We start from the raw sequence: 19,504 nt of genomic DNA on the forward strand, positions 1-19,504 counted from the left end.
AGTACGTCTCTGTGGAAGAAGCATTTAGGCAGTGCTTGAAATGTTGCTGACTCTTCCGGTCTGAGATCTCCATCCTTTTCCTTCTCTGTCATCTGATCCAAATGGAGCTATTTTAAGGAATTTGAATTCTAGAAGCCAGATTTTTCCTCCTTTCCCTAACTTGTTTAAATTGGTATCTGAAAATTAAATTTACAATAAAAGATCAGTTTGGGAAGATATAGGTTTATGCACCATTTCCTTTGCACAGTGGGCTTTTGAGAAAGCTTTCAAGACCAAGAGGACAATTTTACCAGAAAAAACATCAGGAGAAACTAATACCCCAGTTTTTAGTTGTGGATTGCATTGAAAACTTCATTGTGTTCAGTTAAAATAAAAATTATGAGGGAAAGCACATTAAAGTAAGAGTCAGATAATTTGGTCCTTAGCCATGGATTGTTCTGGACCCCTCACTTTTAGATTAACTGTATCACAGGATTCATCAGGTCACCATACGATGCAGCATTTATTCTGCCTTCTAACTTGAAGAACTTTTTACTTGGGGAAAGAGCAGAATGAGGATGGAACAAAACTAAGTTTCATTCAAATAGCAAATTTTGGAATGTGTATTATATTCCCACAACATGTTTGTGATTGCGTTTTTTCCCAACTGAACAGAATGTTGGAAATTAAGTAATGGGGGTCAAGATGCTGCCTCTGTCCATCAGTACAATAACTCTCTGAAAACTGAATAGAATGGGATCAAAATTGATGTGGGGGCTGAAGCAGGCAAAAGAAGGATTTAGTTGGAAAATAGGCCAGATAAGGCTCAGGGCTATAGAGAAAAAGCATTTTTTTTAAAAAAAATCCCCATTTCTGTGGGACAGTCAGTTGGGCAGGAGCTTGAAATATTGTTGACAGTCCCATTTTAAGTCCTTCTCTCTTTATCCTCCTGGTTACAAGATCTACACCAGAGTGTATGTAGCTTGTCTTTGCTTCCCAGTGCATATATGCACACAGACACACCCAGATGTATCACAAAAGCAAGTACAGAGTAGGCTGCATATACTTTGCCCACGTTTGTTTGGAAGGACTACAATATACTTAGAATGAAATGGAAGAGAATATATGAAGCTTAGGGTTGAACTGTGGAGTCCTTGGTGCTCTCTGAGCTTGGTTGTTTGCTTGCGGACGTTTCATTATGTGACTACGTAACATCAGTGCTTGTGAGTGTGGGATTTGCTCCCTGTTTATATACAGTAGCTTGCCCTGCCAGTGTTGGTGGGGGTGTGGTTTTCTCCTTGATAGAGAAGCAGGAACTACCAAGGAGATCAAGGAACTAATCAAGGAACTACCAAGGAGAAAACCATACCCCCACCAACACTGACAGGGCAAGCTCCTGTATATAAACGGAGCAAACCCCACACTGACTAGCACTGATGATGTTACCTAGTTGGGTAATGAAATGTCTGCAAGCAAACCACCAAGCTCAGAGAGCACCAAGGATTACAATAAAATGCTTCTCTGAGTGTGCTGGAATAAGGAAACTGTATGGATTTGCTAATCGTGTCCACGTGGAGACATATTCCTTTCAAATAATCTCCTTTAAGATGGTAAGGAGGAAATCCAGTTGAGAACACTCTTCTCCTAATCTGGTTTTGACTTTGTCTTAAGGTTTGCCTGTTACATTCTTTAATTTAAGTGGAAAGTGTACAGAAGCCCAGAGGTTATGGGAAAGCTCTAATTTGTGACACTGTCAAATTCCTATTTTGAATTTCTTTATATCTGTTTCAGTTTAGTGTTATGTGTAAGACTGATGAAGTGTTTTTCCTTTTTGTTTTAAAATCTCATGAATTCATATATATATATATATATATAATTCATGAGATTCATTTCCTTAATATTTTTTTTTTTTTGCTTCTCCTTTTCCTTCTGTTTCTTTTTTTCCCCCTTACAATAAAAGAATTAAAGAAAAAAATGAAAACTTCCAAAGTACGAAGGAAAATATTTTCTCTGAAGAGCACGGATTACTTCAGTGCCACAGTTACTAATCCTTGTACCGACCTAGGATTTATCAGTGCACTTGCATTAAATCGAGGTTGCACTGTTGCCAATGTCACTTGCCAAATTTGTGGCATCATTCCATCGAGGTAATCCATGTGTGCTTAACTCTTTTGCAGTTTAATGAGTGATGGTAGCAAAGGAAGCGTATTCCAGAGAAGAGAGTCTGGTTAAGTGTGTTTTGAAATGAAGGTATCTTGAGCCATGGCCAAGATAACAAATCAACACTCCAGGCTGAGCTACATATCCCAGGAATTTGCAGTGGATCAAATGGGGAGAATATAATACTAGAGATATACTGGTAGCAGGAACAAGATTTGGAACTGTCTGAGAGATATGACATGAGTTAGAAAACAGGTCCAGCAGTGCCCTATCTAGAAAATACAGAGCTGTGTTACTCATTAGAGAAAATGCATGGTGGTTGTACTTTACCATGACAAAGTACTTTGCAACACAGAGACAATATCATTTTTTATTGAAGTGCTTTGAGTTGCTGTGAGGCTCATCCAGCAATTCCAGTAGTCAGAAGAGGCAACTCTTCAGGCTAGCAGAACTGTCGTGTGAAGCTTCGAAGCAAAGCCATGCAACCCTATCACATTGCTCTTTGAATCAGGGAGACCATGGAGCTCCACAAAGAACTTCAGTAGGATGTCAATGTGCAAGAGGATGTCAATGCGAAGCATCCTTTGGAAACTTTGCATAACTCTGTTAGCAGCCTTTGAAAATGGCAGTTCGTCAATTTTGAGATTACTCGGTCTTTCAGTTTCACTGGCAGCAAGTTGGATTCATCCTTGGTTTTGCATCCCTTATAAATTCAGGACAGGGAAGGGGATTGGGTGGATTTTGTATTACCTTCACGCCACTCTTGTTTGGGTATCCCACTTTTATATACACTTTAAGTAGCATGTGCACTTTTTGCAATTTTTTTTTAAAAAATACATTTTGAAATGTATTTTGCCCTGGTGCCTGCAGTTAAATGAACATTTTCTCTTAACATACACACGTATCCATGGGGTTATGAATCATATGAGATGTATATGTATTGCGGTTCATCTTTAATGTCTAGGACAGTGTTTCTCAACCTTGGTGAGTTTAAGATGGGTGGACTTCAACTCCCAAAATTCCCCATGGCAAGTCCACTCATCTTAAACTTGCCAAGGTTGAGAAACACTGGTCTAGGATGTACTTTTAGTAGGCTTGTATATCATGGCCTATTCGGGACAGTGATACAACAGTGGTAAAAATCTCTATGAAGGAGCTGTTATTTTGATGGTTGACTGATCAGATCATGTATATCTCTTGCCCATTTCACAAGGTCCAGCTTAAGGTGGAGGCAGGTGAGTCTCTGGGTAGCTGAAGGAGGATTAAGTCCTTTTCTATATGTCATCTTTACTCAGCGCAGTTTGGAATTGCAGCTTTCAGAATACCCAGTCAACATGCTCAGAAGAAGTCTTGTTAGGCTAATCTACCTTTCTTGAACTAAAATGTGGATTTGAACTGGGATACCTGGATTTTTAATCATGTACTGGCACAATTTAAATGTATTGAACTATGCATATATAGGCACTCTGAAGTGCAAAAATATAAATATACACACACACATACATACACACACAGGTAGTCCCCGGGTTAAGAACACCCGATTTAAGGATGACTCATAGTTAAGAACAGCGCCTATTGTAGCAAAATTCAAGTTAAATACACAAATGATTTGAGTTAAATACACAATGGTGCAAATTCATACACAATACTACTTATACAGCATTATAAAATAATACTGTTCCAGCTTATATACAAATTTGACTTAAGGACAGACCTTGGGAATGGAACTTGTTCTTAAACTGGGGACTATCTATATAGGTGTATATGTGAGTGTGTGTGTCTGTGTGTATGCTATATATACCCATATATATATATATATATAGGTATATATAGCATACACACACACACACTGTGTGTGTGTGTGTGTGTGTGTGTGTGTGTGTGTCTGTCTGTCTATCTATCTATCTATCTATCTATCTATCTATCTATCTATCTATCTATCATAAATTACAGATTTATCCATACCAAGTAGAGGCGCCAAGTGCCTCTAAAGTCCTGTGCTACTTTGAGGACAGTCTTTCCCTCCTCCTCCACCACCTTGAAAGAATGTCAAGGGCTGATTTTCGATTATTGATGATCCCTGCAAACTTCAAAGTGTTTCTAGAAAAATATTTTTCTCAACCTTCTAATAGCTGAAATAGATGTTTGGTCTTGGACCGTAAATACATTTTTATTGATAATAACCAAAAAGTTTCTCCCCTGTTCCACCAAATTAAAAACACAGGCACATTTCACTTATGGGCCCCTTGTAGTTTACCATTTGAGCATTAGAATTGCGTATCCTAAAAAAACAAACCGTATGCATGAGTTTCTGTTTCAGGCATGTTTCCTGAATGCAGAAATGCAACAGAATAGTCTGCTGTACTATTAGGTATTTTGCTGTATCCCTAGATATGGAATAACCAAATTATCCAATCATACTAATGCAGAGATGGGACACATAACACTCCTTCCTTTTCTGAGCTGGACTGAGAGTAACAGAAGGACAGAACTATTAATCACTCAGAAGTGCAGTAGAAGCATTCTGCTTTGATGCAGAAACAGGGAAAATTCCTCTCCCTCTCCAGAGACTGATGGAAAGAAAGCAAGGGTTAGAACAGTAGTCATAAAAATTTTGATTTAAGAAATGTTCCTTATGGTGAATGACTGAAAATCATTCAGTTTTCTCCAGTTGATTATTTACTAATGCTATTCTGCTCTAGCAACTTCTGTTCTAGAAGCTGATGGGTCAAACAGATCAGATTTGCATTTGGGTTGACTATCGTAATGGTAGGAGATGGACAATTTGGTGTTATGTCTGATCCATCATTATTACAGGTGGCACTGAAGTTGAGATTAACAAGGTGAGGATGGAGATCCTTTCATAAACTGGTTTCGAAATCTCAGTGCACTGATTGAACCTCACCTGTAATAAAGTATTTTACAGTCTTTTGAATAAAGAACATTTTTTTTAAGTGAAACAAGTAAAGTTTTCATGAATGAGCTTTAGGGAACTTTCTTAGTTATAATGTGGCTGAAGAACGTGTGTAAATAATCTCTCTTTCATTGTTTACACCACCTCTCTAATAATCTCCACTCTATGGCTTTCTACTCACCTGTTAAATTTAGGGAAACTCCTTCCGGTAGACTTTTTCAGATGGGGAGCCAGAAAGACTGCAAACTGAGGGAGAGATGTGGGATAGAAAAACACTACCAGTAGCACCTTTTCAAGCAGAAAACATGTTTAAAAACACCCCCAGAAGAAATGTAAAAGCATCATGGTTTGTTGACCAGTACCTGTGATAAATCTTTAATACTGAATTCAGCACTTGTCTGTGACATTCCTGAGAACTTAAAGAAGAGGAGGACTTAACTTACTGATCACCTTGTTTCCCTCCGTGTGAGTTAAATCCATGAACCCAGAAAATAATTATTGAGAAAATTGGCTGGAAACTAGATGGGAGATAGTGATAGTGAATAGCAATAGTGCATGAAGCTCTTTAGGAAATATATTATAATTTTGTGGCTGTATATTACCCCCCCTGCCCCCGCTTTGGTTCTATTTTTCTTTGCTTTCCCATCTCCCCCAATAAATGAATAAATCAAGATTCACCACCACCACCACCATAGAAATGACAAAGAGGAGGATAAGTGATTCTAAAAACAGGCTTACCACCCAACGGACAGAAAATACAGGGCTCACTTGTTTGAAAGCTATTAGCATTTGAATGAAGTCCCACATGATGTGTTGGTTAAGGTGGCCATGCAGAACAAGGAGGAGAGGGGGAAGGGAGCCATAGCACAATCATTCTTTGCAAAGTTTGCAGACCATTGAGGCTCTGACATGGGCACACCCTTTCTCCTGCAAATTGTAGCTAGCGTGCGTCTGTGTTCTTTTTTTTCTCTTGCAAAATTGCATAGGGAAGCTATAAGCAATTTCATCTGCCTTCTAAAGTATCAGCTGAAGAAGAGAAAGACATATATACAATAGCTACCTATTGTGAACCCTTGGTGCCCATTTTCTCAGGCACTTTTTTTTCCCTTCGAAAATGTCAGTTTAGTGAATACTTCTCACTGAGCTAATCAACAAGAGCAAATGAACTGTAGCAGTTAATATATCATATGGGAAGCGTCAGCTCCTGCAGTTCTTCCCATATAGTTCCTTGTGATGGAGCTGGGAAGCACAGAGGCTAAGACAGCAAGTTGGCAAAGCAAAACAATTGGCTGGCAAACTGCAAAAAGTGAGATCTGATCACAGAATAGGCTGATTGGTAGAATCCACAACTTCTATGGCTATGGGGAACTCTGACCCCTCTGACTATGTCCCTCTGTGCCATATCTGAGGCACCACCTCTCCTTGGTTACATCCACCCATCCCACCAGGTCTGGCAGGAGAGGAATGTTGTGAGTCCCATCAGCCAGGAAGTTTCATCTGCCACAGACCCCGCCCTGTGGAACATCATTTATTGTGCGTGCTGCCCAGAGTTACTAAGCAGGATGAGTAGCTATACAAATGTGATAAACAAATACGTTAAAAAATAAATATTTCTTCTTCTGCAATTCTCAGGTTCTTTTTTGAAATGCATCTTCAGACTTGACGTCGGTTCCAAAACTTCTCGTCACATTTTACATCTTTTACTTTCCAGATTGTTTTCTTAGAAATCTCTGATGGAACTTTTGGTCTCCAGAGGATTTACTGAACTTTGGGATTGAGTGTGCAGACTCTGACACCAGAACTAGTACTGCTAAGTGTATTTTGCTGGAAAAGCTTGTTATATGAGGTGTGTTTTTTTTTAAATAGTGTATAGTTTTGAGTTTGAAATGGAAGCTGATGTGAGTAGCCAAATGTGACAGGGAAGTAGAATAAATGAATAGTAAACTAATACTATTTGGTAGATTGATGGCCCAGCGTGGGATGGAAAAATAACTGTATGGAAAAGGATTAATAAAGATTTAACCCTGTCCCTGCCTTCTTAATAAATTCTAGCCTGTATCATCTTCTGTTGACCTTTGACATAATAACTTGTGATTCTTCTTTTTCTGTTCTTCCTTTCAACTTTCTTGATGATGATGCTATCCGTTCAATCGTGTCCAATTCTTAGCGATTCTGTGGACCAGCTCTCTCCACGTTTTCCGATCACATACAGTTTCTTTCAGTTGTTTTATGCTCTGGTTGGTGTCAGCTTTGATAGTGTCTCGCCACCATGTTTTTGGGCAGCCTAGTTTCCTTTTCCTGCTGACCATTTTGAGCATAACTGCCTTTTCCAGTGAGTTTGATTGCATGACACGGCCAAAATAAATAAGGCGGAATTTTGTGATTTTGCCTTCTAGAGATATGTCTGGTTTTAGACACTCCTTTGCTGCCCAAGGAATGCACAGGGGCCGTCTCCAATACCACAGCTTGAACGAGTTGATTTTCTTTCTGTCTGGCTTTTTCATGGTCCAACTTTTGCAACTGTAGGTAGCTGTGGGAAACACAATAGTGCGGACCAATAGTGCATTTAGTTGCCAGGCTGATGTCCTTGCTTTTCCATATTTGATTCATGCTTATCATTGCTGTGTGACCTAGTGCGATTTGACGCTTTATTTCTGGCCTAGATTCACTGCTTTGATCAATCTGCGATCCTAAGAAAGTGAATTCTTGCATGCATGCAATCTCTTCACCGTCAATTGCTATTTTGATATTTCCAATCCTCACAGTGGTCATGAGCTTGGCCTTTTTGATGTTCAAGAAGAGGCCAAATTTCTCACTATCATCTTTAATCCTTTTGATCAGATGTTTCAGGCCTTCTTTGGTTTCTGAGAGGAGAGTTGTGTCATCAGCATATCGAAGATTGTTGATGTTCCTTCCTCCGATTTTTACTCCAATTGTTGATTCTTCAAGTTCCAGCTTCCTCACAATCACTTTGGCATACAGGTTGAATAAGAAAGGTGAAAGAATGCAATCTTGCCGCAATCCTCTCTCTATCTAGAACCAATCAGTGTCTCCATATGGTGTTCGCACAGTGGCTTCCTGATTCGTGTATAGTGACTGCACCAACTTGGCCAGATGTGTTGGCACCCCCAGGTCTTCTAGGGCTCTCCACAGCTTGTCATGATCAACAATAATCAACTTTCTTAGATTTAGAAAAAACTTCAAATATACACTCAGGAAAATATAGCTTGAACTTTATTTATTTGCCTGCTTGCCTGCTAAATTTGTACTCCACCTTTCCTCTAGGACCTCTAGGTGACATAAATGCTCTCCCCATAGTAATGCTGAGAAAAGACATGGGTGCTTTAAAAAAGTTACAGGCAGGAGATGCATTTTTGGTTTTATGCTCTGAGAATCATCTTTTGAAATTGAATCTTAAATCCATTATTTACTTCATGTACAGTGGTACCTCGGGATACGAACTTAATCCGTTCCGTGACTCTGGGCATATCCCGAGTTGGTCGTAACCCGACGCAAATTTCCCCATAGGGTTCAATGTAAATCCGGTTAATCCGTTCCGCCCTCCGAATTTGGTCGTACCCCGAAGCAAATTTTCCCATAAGGTTCAATGTAATTACCGTTAATCTGTTCTGGCGTCCGCGGACCACGCATCAGGGGCGGGAAACTGGCCGGGCGCGGCGGGGTGGGAAACCGGCCGGGCGCTGCGCGGTGGGGCGGGAAAATGGCAGCGGACCATGTGTCAGGGGCGGAAAAATGGCCGCGGACCACGTGTCTGGGCGGAAAAATGAACATACCCCGAGGCGTAGTTCGCACATCGAGGTAAATTTTTACGGCCGGAGCTGGTCGTAACCCGAAAAGTTTGTTACTAGAGGCGTTCGTATCCCGAGGTACCACTGTATACTGAAAGAATATTGCGAGAAGTTATAAAATTCAGTAGAAAGAAAGTTAAAATGCACAAAGTTACCAAGAAAGAAACAAGCAGGTTGCTGGAGCATACTGTTGAACTAGAATTGTGGAGAAGAAATAATGCAAAACTGGTCAAGTGTTTATTTGAAACACAAGAAGCATAGTTTAAATTACCTCTTCATAGTGGCAGATAGATTAGATCTTGTTTTTCATGTGGTTTTTTTTTTTTTTTTGCTTTTAGTATGGAGGCCTCAATCTATTAGCTGTGCCAACAATTCAGTGAATAGAAATCCCCCTCCCAAACTAGTGATGTTGTATCCTACGTAGTTTTGTAATCAATCAAAATGTATTTACAGTCCAAGACCAAACACGTAATTTTGTAATTGTTTGCAGTTGTTGAGATATAACCTGGTTTTTCACCCAGGCCTTTAGGGAGGGGGAATGAGACCCCTTGTTTCATTCCATCTGGTCTGCTATGCTTGCCATCTTGTATCTTTTATTGATTTTATTGTAATTTTGTAGTCACTTTGTCCCATTGTTGTGAGCTGCTGAGAGTTGTTGGGAGTTGGGCGGATACAAATTTAACAAATTATTATTGAGCGTGCCACGTATCATTAGCAATGACATAGTTATTTAGTGGATCCATTTTGGGGAGAAAAAATGGCCCTCTTCTAAGACTTAACAGCTTCTTAAATTATCCCTGCTATCACAACTGTTTTGTTGCAAGAAATACTTCAGTGGTTTACACTGAGGGGAGATACAATCTAAGCCTAAGAGGTTATGAAAATAGACAATTATTCCAGCTAACCCAGTAAAGTCTGCCTTGGTAGGCATCTGCTGGAGATTATTTAACTCAGGGTGGAGGACTTCCTTGTGAAGAGGGACTTTATTTCAATGTTTTTGGCTTTCTAGGGCCTTCAAGAGGCAAGGTTATGATAGTCCAATGTTCTACCACTATGCTGTACTTTGGTGAATGTGAATGTCCTGGGATGAGGTTTATGTAGTCCGTAGGACACAAATTACCTACATTTGGCTCAACTGATAATTATGACTTTTCAAACTCTTTTCCATTTGTAATCCCAGATTGATAAATGGCATATTTGCAGTCAAGTAAGAGAGAATGGCTTACCTTTGCTTAACTTGCATCTACTATGGACTTACCTATTCAATGCACTTGATTCTAGTTTTTATATCTTTATAGCACTTACTTGTCTTGTTATAGATGGCAAATCTATGACTTACTTGTTATGGATGGCAAATCTTGATTGGCAGAGAATGTACGGCTTTAATGTTGAACCTAAGATCCTGCATGCTCTATCACAGGCTCTTGACTCCAAATCCCACCAAGCCACTTGTATTTCTAACAAATAATATTCTACAGCGAATGCAGAAAGTGAGAAAAACTTTTCCTTTGCTTTCCTACTTGGCTTCAGGAATGCAACACTATAGAAGTTTGGTTCAACTGGTCAGAAAAGGTCTTAAGGAGATTTTAAAAAAGAAACAACCAAAACGAGCAGTACTTCTTAGAATTGGAAAGGTTGTTATGATCATGAATGGTTGCCTGTTGTGAGCTGTGAGCGAACGAAATCATGTCATTTTATTTTTTTCGCTGCTTTCTGGGGATTGTAATTACTTATGGAAATGAAACATTTTTAAAAATAGGGGAGAGGGAGAAAACACTGTAAAAATGGCAATAACTTACATTTATGCATTTACAGTGTGATATTTTCTATCCTTACTCCATAACAAGATATTAAGAGGGGACACTTCTGCATTATAAGCTGTAGGATCAGCCTTGCAAAGCAGCATACCATTTCTCTTACCCTAGATCTCCTGCTTTCCTAGGCTCTAACATGTTTAAGCTATAGCAGCATCGGCGACATTGACAGTTTTCACGGGGATAAATGATCCAGAAGCTTTAGAAATTCAGGGTGGTAATCTAAGAGTTACAGGGAATATCACGCTTTCTAATTTCACCATTACAGTTTCCTTGGCTACAGAACATTTTTGCATACTGGTACAAGATGCTTTTTTGCTATAATTATTCCAGTAATTTGGGGTTTTAGAAGAGGAAAACATTACCAAAGAGGGTAACTAGAGAAGGAGAATCTTAACTTCATCAATTAACCCATACAATTTGCTTTAAATTGAGAGCAGGCTGCAGTTTTGAGCTACTGTGGAAAAGCTGCACTTCCTTGAAGAAGTCCATGCGCTCTGGGTAATGTTACTGAATTGACATTGATGCAGCCAATGTTGGTGGCATTATATACTTCTGAAAGTCTTAACTTCAACCTATATTAACTGCATATTTGTTTTTAACAGAAACAAGTTAAAACATGTATGGGGAGGTGAAATAATATGTAATGTATCCCAGAAGGAGCTATTGGAATGACAGGGGATGTTCAGAACCTTCTGAGAAATTTTCACTACTTCTTCTTTTTTTTTTTGCTGAGTTCACACTTCGTGCTTACTTGTAATGTGGATTTGGTTTTGGCTTAAGGCAATATGGAAACCCAGCCATTACTGCTTGCCCATCATACGTGAAATTTCACCCAGATTGTCACTCATATTTGAAAGCTATCAGGCAGAGATTCAAAGACCCAGCTCTTAGATAAGCTAGCTCTATTACTAATAGTAGAAAAGCTATAATTACAGCAGAAAACTAGCAACTGCCAACACTAAGTCAATCCCCAGGTTCAAATCTTACATCTTTTCCCTCCACTTTTGCACTGCAGTAGACTGAGAGCTGGTCCTTTTTCAATAGGAAGGATGGTTGACATCTGGGGCAATACAGTATTACTGTTGATCCTCTCTGGACTGAAGTTCTTTGCATTTACCTTAGAACCTTCTACCCCACAGTGGTTTGTGGCTAAGCATTATATGTGCACCAAGCCACTACAGGTGAACCCAGTCTTTCCTCTAACTAGCTGTAGACCTCAAGGTCTTTAGAGAGGATTTTTTTCCAGGTCAATTTGGAAATAGGTTAGATTGAATCAATTAGTGACCACTGAACTATTTTCCTTCCTTATGCCTTTGCTTCCTTGATGGTTTGCCTTAGCTATGGGACCCAAGCATGAACTTCTGTTATTGCCTCGGAATTTAGGTGAACTTCAGCAGCTGAGTTCAGACATCCTGCTAATGTGGTGTCCTTGTTTTTGCCTAGCATAATGGTTAGGCTGTGAAACCTGATTTATGACTGAACATTACCTGTAAACCTAGCCATAGTGGAATATTCATCAAACCATGGTAGAATATTCATCAGAGCATTAAAACATTACTTGGTAGAGCGGAGGCTGCTAGAATCCCAGATACCTCCAGAATTTCTTACAAAATTATAATTTGCAAGGTGAAAATAATATTTATTTATTCAGTAGATTCAATAGATGTTACGACTTTAAAGCAAATTTATTTATTTGTATTTTTTAAATTATTTAATATCCTCTCAGTAAAACATGAATTAGACCCTAGAAAGGAGGAAAATGTTAGAAACAAACTTAAAAGTGGCTCTGTCTTAGCTCTCTTTGGTATAAGAGAAAGGGAAAGGTCAGGCTTTCGAGATTTATGGAATCTGTTTCTTGACCTGACCTACCTTGAAGGGCTGACATCCTGTGAGGTTCTCTGGCTGAGGGTGGACTAGATATCAGGTTTTCCTGCTACCAGTCCAACCTCTTAACCACATATGACTGGACAGTAATCATAGGAATGATATTTAAATTTAGTTAAATGTGTTTTCATCTTGACCCATCCCACTGCTTTCCTCAAAGAAGGTATTAATATTACTACCATTCCTTTTTGAGTGTGGGCCTTAAATGATACATAAATGCAGAATTATCATATTAGCATATAAGATCTAACACACACACAAACATGTATTCAAGATGGTAGCTTGATAAAGATAATTGGGAAGCATAGTTCTATTTTGCTTTAATACCTAGGAAGTCTTCTTGTGTCTCCTTTTATTCACCCCCTTTTTTTAAAGACAAGTAATATAATTCTCAGTTCATTTACTAAAATAAAGTCTATGGCTCAGAGGCACACAGACCACAGATAATACTTCCATAAATTCCTGGAACAGGTGCAAAATGGAGCCCTGCCTTTATTGAAATTCTGTTCATTTGAGCTTTGGGATGCCAAAAGCTGTTTCAAGCTCTTTTTTTCAGAATGACATATAGAACTGTATTATGCCCACAGCAGCTACTCTTTTCAGGCACAAGAGATACCCTTTGTAAGGAAGCAGTGACACTTTGTGGAGGTGTAATATGGCCAGCTTGACTTTAAAAAAATACAGTGATCATGTGTTTCTATTTCAATGACATACGTAGTGTAAGGTTCGCTAGCCGGGATTCTATAATTTCCAATGAGATTCCAGACAGAGGTTTTTCAAAAGCAAATACAGCTTTTATTACTGGCCAGAAGAAAAACAGGGTGGACTGGTCTCTGTCCGGCTGGCAGAAAGTAGACAGGGAACAGCCACACCCAGAAGAGTTTACAACAGCTTTTATACCTTTTTGTCATCAGGAAGCATCTAGGAGGAGGGCCACACACACAAGTGTGCCCGCCTTCTAAGGTTGGCATAACATTAGGTTAAGCAGTATAAACTAATAGTCAAGTCTCCAGTCCTCACTTGTTCCAGGGGTTCCTCATATAAGGCATTGCCATCTACCTTGCCCAAATCGTGCAGAGGATGTGGTTGCAGAGTGTGGTTAGAAGCAAGAGCAGGTGCAAAAGTTCATGCATGCTCAGGAAATGTGTCTAGAAGCTGGGAGGGGGAAAAGATAACCACACCTTTCTATTTCCTTGATGTCCCTTTGCAATCGGCATAACTTTTATATGCTTAGCACCTTATAACTTTTATAAGATTCCTACTTGCAAACACATTCCTAGTTTCTTTAACTGACCTTCAGCCAAACAGTTCCTATGTCAGCAGAAGCTTGAGGTACAGAAGCAAAATAGGCAGTTAGTCTAACCATACCTTACAGTAGCTTATCAGCAGGAACAATATCTTGGAAGACGACAACGTCTAGTTTCAGTATGCTGCAAAAAAGAGAAGATGGATGGTTGGTGTGTCTGCTTTTGCTGAAGTCAGCTTGAGATTCTCAAACTTGCTGTGTGCCCAAAATGCCCATCATACTCATCACCACCAGATTATTCTTTTGGTTGCTGTAATTATGTAATTATGAGTTTATAAGCCACTTTACTCAAGGTTATTTTAAGCAGTACAGAAAAGCAACAGCTGCAGCCGATGTAGTAATAACTATAAAATATGATAACATGCAATAACTGAAATACAATATAAAATTAAGGTAAAATTATAATTAATATAATTAATATTCGTGGCACCAGGAGCTATATAGTTATCTATCTATCTATCTATCTATCTATCTATCTATCTATCTATCTATCTATCTATCTATCTATCAAATCTATATAGCTGTCCATCTCACCAAAGTGACTCTGGGTGACGTACAACAATTAGATAAAAATATAAATATAAAAAAGCAGAAAAAATATTTAAAAACCACATTAATAAATACGATAAAAAACCAAAAATACAAACCATAGGGGAAGGGAGAATAAAAATGCCCCCCTCAGCAATGGAGGTATTCAAATCCCAAAGGTCTTCTCGAACAACCACATTTTTTGAGCTTCAGGAAGAACAGGAGCAAGCTCTCCCAGAGAAGGGAGACACATGGATACATTAATTGTGTGCCAAACTCTTCTATTTTGGGGATGGATATTTTTGTTCCAGAATATCCTAATCTGTCTGTTTCCACAAATCTTCCAGAAAAGGAAGGGGTTTATGGAAAACTACCAAACCACCACTGAAACAGCCAGATCTGTGCATTCCAGGAGAAAAACAGACCATTCCAGGTGGCACCATGATGCTTTTCCTCTGGAATGGTTTGTTCTGCCAATATCTCTTAGTAAGCTTTCATCCAAGTGTCTAGAGCACTGAATAAAATAAGATGTGCACATGGCTATATAATCCTGAAATGTAAAAACAGAGTGCTTATATTTAAACCATTTAAAAGATAGCACACTATAAAAGAAGAAATTGACCAGCTAAAATTCTCCAAAAAGGCAAGACTTTTAATTTGGCTCCAATCACATTTCTTTGGGGAGGGAATTTTGCAATTTAGGCACTGTTGCAGAGAAGACTGTCTTCATTGTTGTTTTTATTAGACTTTCTACACCATTTCCTACTGAAGACTTACTGGATCACAAAACTGTGGCAAATTCTTAAAGAGATGGGGGTACCAGACCACCTTACCTGTCTCCTGAGAAATCAGATCCACACAATCAAAGGCTTTTGCATAGTCAGTGGAGTAGAGGTAGAAGTAGAAGTAGATGGCCTCTGTACACCACCATATTAAAGTTGAAAGGAAACACACCCAGATGGGAGCAAAGTCAGGACTTTCAGCTTTAATTCAAGGGGTCTGACAAAAGTGGGGCACTAACCATTCTGGAAGTACAGCCAGTGGACATGGTCTCCAAGCCCAAATACTTTTACTCTATTGCATAATCCAAGAAAAAATATCATGCTTCAGTACAACATGAGGCATCCAGACTTCATGTATCATTATTGTAAACTACTAAGACTTCAGATCCGCATAATCAAAGCTATGATTTTTCCAGTAGTAATGTATGGCTATGAGACCTGGACCATAAAGAAGGCTGAGCACCGAAGAATTGATGCCTTTGAACTGTGGTGCTGGAGAAGACTCTTTAAGAGTCCCTTGGACTGCTAGGAGGTCAAACCCATCAATCTTAAAGGAAATCAATCCTGACTGCTCATTGGAAGGATTGATAATGAAGCTCAAGCTCAGATACTTTGGTCACCTAATGTGAAGAGAGGACTCTTTGGAAAAGACCCTGATGCTGGGAAAGATTGAAAGCAAAAGGAGAAGGGGGTGGCAGAGGATGAGATGGTTAGAGAGCATCACTGAAGCAATGAGCATGAAACTGAGCCAACTCAGGGAGGCAGTGAAGGACAGGAAGGCCTGGCGCGATAGGTTCATGGGGTCACAAAGAGTTCGGCACGATGTAACGACTGAACAACAACAGAGGCCAAATGCCAAAACAGTTACTCTTGTTCCAATATTTCTGGTCCTGACTGTAGTTACTCAGGCTGTAAAGGAGACAGCAGGAGATTTGTACTTTCAGACTTGCAAGATTCTGTTAATGTAGCCTTACAATAAAGTAAGAATTAGCTTATCTGGTCATGTTTCCTGTCTGGTCTACCAGGGAAGACTGACAGAGAGTTCTAGAAGATTTGCATGTAGACTTGTGGAATTTAGACACTGGGTGTCCTTCTGAGTTATGTGGGGCCTTCATCTTGCTTTGAGTTATTAATGCCCTAGCATTGGACAAGGACTTAACATTCTACAGATTTTCTTCATTCTCTCACTAGACTTTGTAGGACAGTAAAGTGAAGTTCCCAGGTGTTATGTTTTAAATTATTGATTGTGAGAGCCTGGTCTCAGAAGTTAAAGACCATTTTGAGAATGTTAATGAGCAAAGAATGAGTGCCTTGAAATCTTAATGACAAAATAATAAGGTTTTCTCCAAAGACAGATGCTCAGTCTATCCGCCCCAACTCATGAGAATATCTCTGTGCTTTAAGAATCGTGTTGCAAGTAAAAGTTGGTAAAAACTATTGTTCTTCGTATAAGGTTTTATACTTAATCAAGACTGTCTTGCCCGGTATGATTTGTCCTGAATACCAGTTATCCTCTCAGAACCTCAGGCTGCAATTTGGTCCCCCAAATTCCACTACATCCCAAGTTGTGTTAATAAAATTTGGTGGCAGTGAAGCAGCCATTTCTGCCAACATCCCCCCTCCCTATTTTTGTTAGCAAATTAAGGCTTAAAATAGTTCTGCGATGCCTCTGAACATTTTCTGTATTAATCCCACTACACCCTAGAATTAAACGAAGAGCTGAAAATGTCACTGCTGCCCACTGTGTTGGCATTGTTAAATAGAGAGAACCACAGAAATGACCTTGGAGAAGGAATGCATGGTAACAAAATGTGAATTAAAGCAGGGAAAGGAAGAGAACATTAGAAAGAAACGTAAAGTTGACTCCACCTTAATTCTCATTCGTTTAAGGGGAAGGGAATGGAAAACATTGTCAGACTTCCAAGATTTTGTTACTATAGCCTGTACCAATAAAATAGAGTTTCAGGATTTCTTGTGGAGTCTGTTTCTTTACCTGGCCTACCCTGAAGGTCATACCTTCTATGGAGATTGAAAAAACTTATTAAAAGATATGCTCTCTCTGAGGAAAAACAGGCCACTCATCTCTGACTTAATGATTCAGAAACCAATGCTGGCCAAACAAGTGAAACATTCATTTCACACGGCCCCATTTAGGGAACTTGAGATGTAACAGACCAGATTTCTGTCTGGAGATTCTCCCCAAATTATAGACAAATCTCCTGTATCTGAAGTAATATACATGAGGCAGTTACATTTATGTTTTTTTTTTTGAGATTTGCATTGATTTGAGTCATTCACGTAATGATGCCATTATGTAAATGGTGTAAATTCATGCAACATTTGTGCCAATTCGCATTGCTTGTGTACGCAGTATGCCTACACGTCATTTGCAAATGACGCCAATGGCTGCCAATCATTTATGGCATTTGCACAACGATGTGACTACACAAATGAGGTAAATCGTCAGAAGTGACATCATTGGCATTTTAACGGACAGGCAGACAAACAGAACCCCCAAACAAAACTGGTCTGTAAAAATTTAGACTTCACTGTGCATGATTTGGGAAACTATGGTCTGCTACAGAAAATGAAAAAAGGAGAGTGGGAAACACATTAATCTGAGATCAGTTGCTGTTGCTTCTTCTCAAACCATTACACCCTAATTGAGACAATCGATTTGGGCAGGCTGTCCATATCAGCATCTGAAAGCTGGCTTGTGTTTACTCCAATTGCTCCTTGATGATCTTTCCTCTTTTGTCTGCGTGCATTTCTTGTAACCATTGGTAAAGTTGCATGCCAGTGCTCTGCCAAGACAAGAAGAAAGTCCTAAATATCATCAATATGGTAATGAAGTATTTGTCTTGGGCCCAGGAAATTTGCATTTACAAGGTGAACGATGCAGAGATTACTTAATCCTCCAAGAGTGCTGGTAGTATCTATTGTCAAGGAAGCGCTATGTGTAATGAAAAGTCACCTTGGCTGGTGGATTTGGAGGGTTCCATTTTCAGTTGGCACCATTGCTCAGAACAGATCCTCTTTCCCTTCTCTTCCCCCTCCTGCTTCTGTAAGCAAAGCCACTGGAGTTCTCTGTGGCTTCCTTCTTGAATGTTTCCAAGCTGCACACAAGTAATCACATTCTTAATCTTCCACTTGAAACCATAATATTCATTTGAGTTCTTTGGTTCTGAATGAGACATATTTACTGGGTGAGTTTTGTTCATTTGCACTCAGTTCTTTTATGATTGGTTACCTCTAATCTCATTAGATTTCCTACCTGCTAAGCATGAAGAAAACAAAGCTGATTCTTGTTGCATCCAAGAATGCCAGTTGACCAGCTGCTAAGCCAAGAATTCAGAGGGGGGAAGAAGGCTATCCAAGAACAGTTTCTAATCTAATTCTTGCTTTCAAAGCATATGTAATGCTACGCTAATGTTTGGCTAGTTCAATAATTTTTTTTCTTCCCCTACTTTGAACTCACCTTTTCGCTATAGGAAAAGTGTTCCTATGGCAGATGATCAGCCACAATGGTAATTGGAAGAAAATGAATTGAAGACCATTATATTGTGGAATTTCATTTCCCCAGTTCATATTCTTAGCAACTTCAGGGAAGGTCTGTGGTCTGTGTGTTCCATGGCAAGAGAACAAATAGATTTATAGGATATTTTCAGCAGTGTTCCTTGAGCACATCTAATGTGTGGTCTTATCCTGAGACGGGTATTCATTGCAGTAGTTTGGGCTGTAACATGTGACATGCATGTATTTGCATGGTTGGTTCTTAACTTGTAGCCATACGTTGAAGGATGTGACTGAAAAGCATGATCAGATGCTGAACTGCAACAACTCAGCTGGAGTATCTCCTCAGTTGGGATGTTGTGCTTCTTCACCATATTTGTTGTGACTTGAAACTATGGACTGTGTAGGGCCAGCTTGAAGACAGACAAGCATCAGAAACAGGAACACTCAAGTCAGGATATTCCAGAACCGAATTGTTGATTGACCTAAGGAAAGCATTTGTAATTTCTTTATCCTCTTCCTTTTGAGTCTCAGTATATGACCGATTAAAAACTGCAGGATCCAGAAAGTTACTGAAGAAAGTATCTATACATTACAGGTGAAGGCAAAACACTTCAGAGTCACTGGTCAATCTGATTCAGGATGTTTTTTTTTTCTTTAATGGTAGATATAGCAGTCAATTTTCTTACAAAAGAAAAATCCATCTAAACATATCCAGACAGCTGTTTTGCTGTGTTCCCTTCCCATCCAAAAGTCAGTGAGAACTTATCCTATCCCAGATTGTGCTGCCCCCATAACATGCACTTACCAAG

The 19,504-nt window shown here is 39.3% G+C and overlaps 1 protein-coding gene across 3 annotated transcripts in view; it reads left to right on the forward strand.

Moving 5' to 3' along the window:
• Nucleotides 1–19,504, forward strand: part of FAT3 (FAT atypical cadherin 3) — a 477,600-nt gene that overhangs the window by 96,483 nt on the left and 361,613 nt on the right. The window lies entirely within an intron of this gene.

The sequence above is a fragment of the Python bivittatus genome, unplaced genomic scaffold (assembly GCF_059951505.1).
Source record: "Python bivittatus isolate LINGU-HERP-01145 unplaced genomic scaffold, Pbiv_v1 ctg000340_np1212, whole genome shotgun sequence".
NCBI classification, from domain to species: Eukaryota; Metazoa; Chordata; class Lepidosauria; order Squamata; family Pythonidae; genus Python; species Python bivittatus.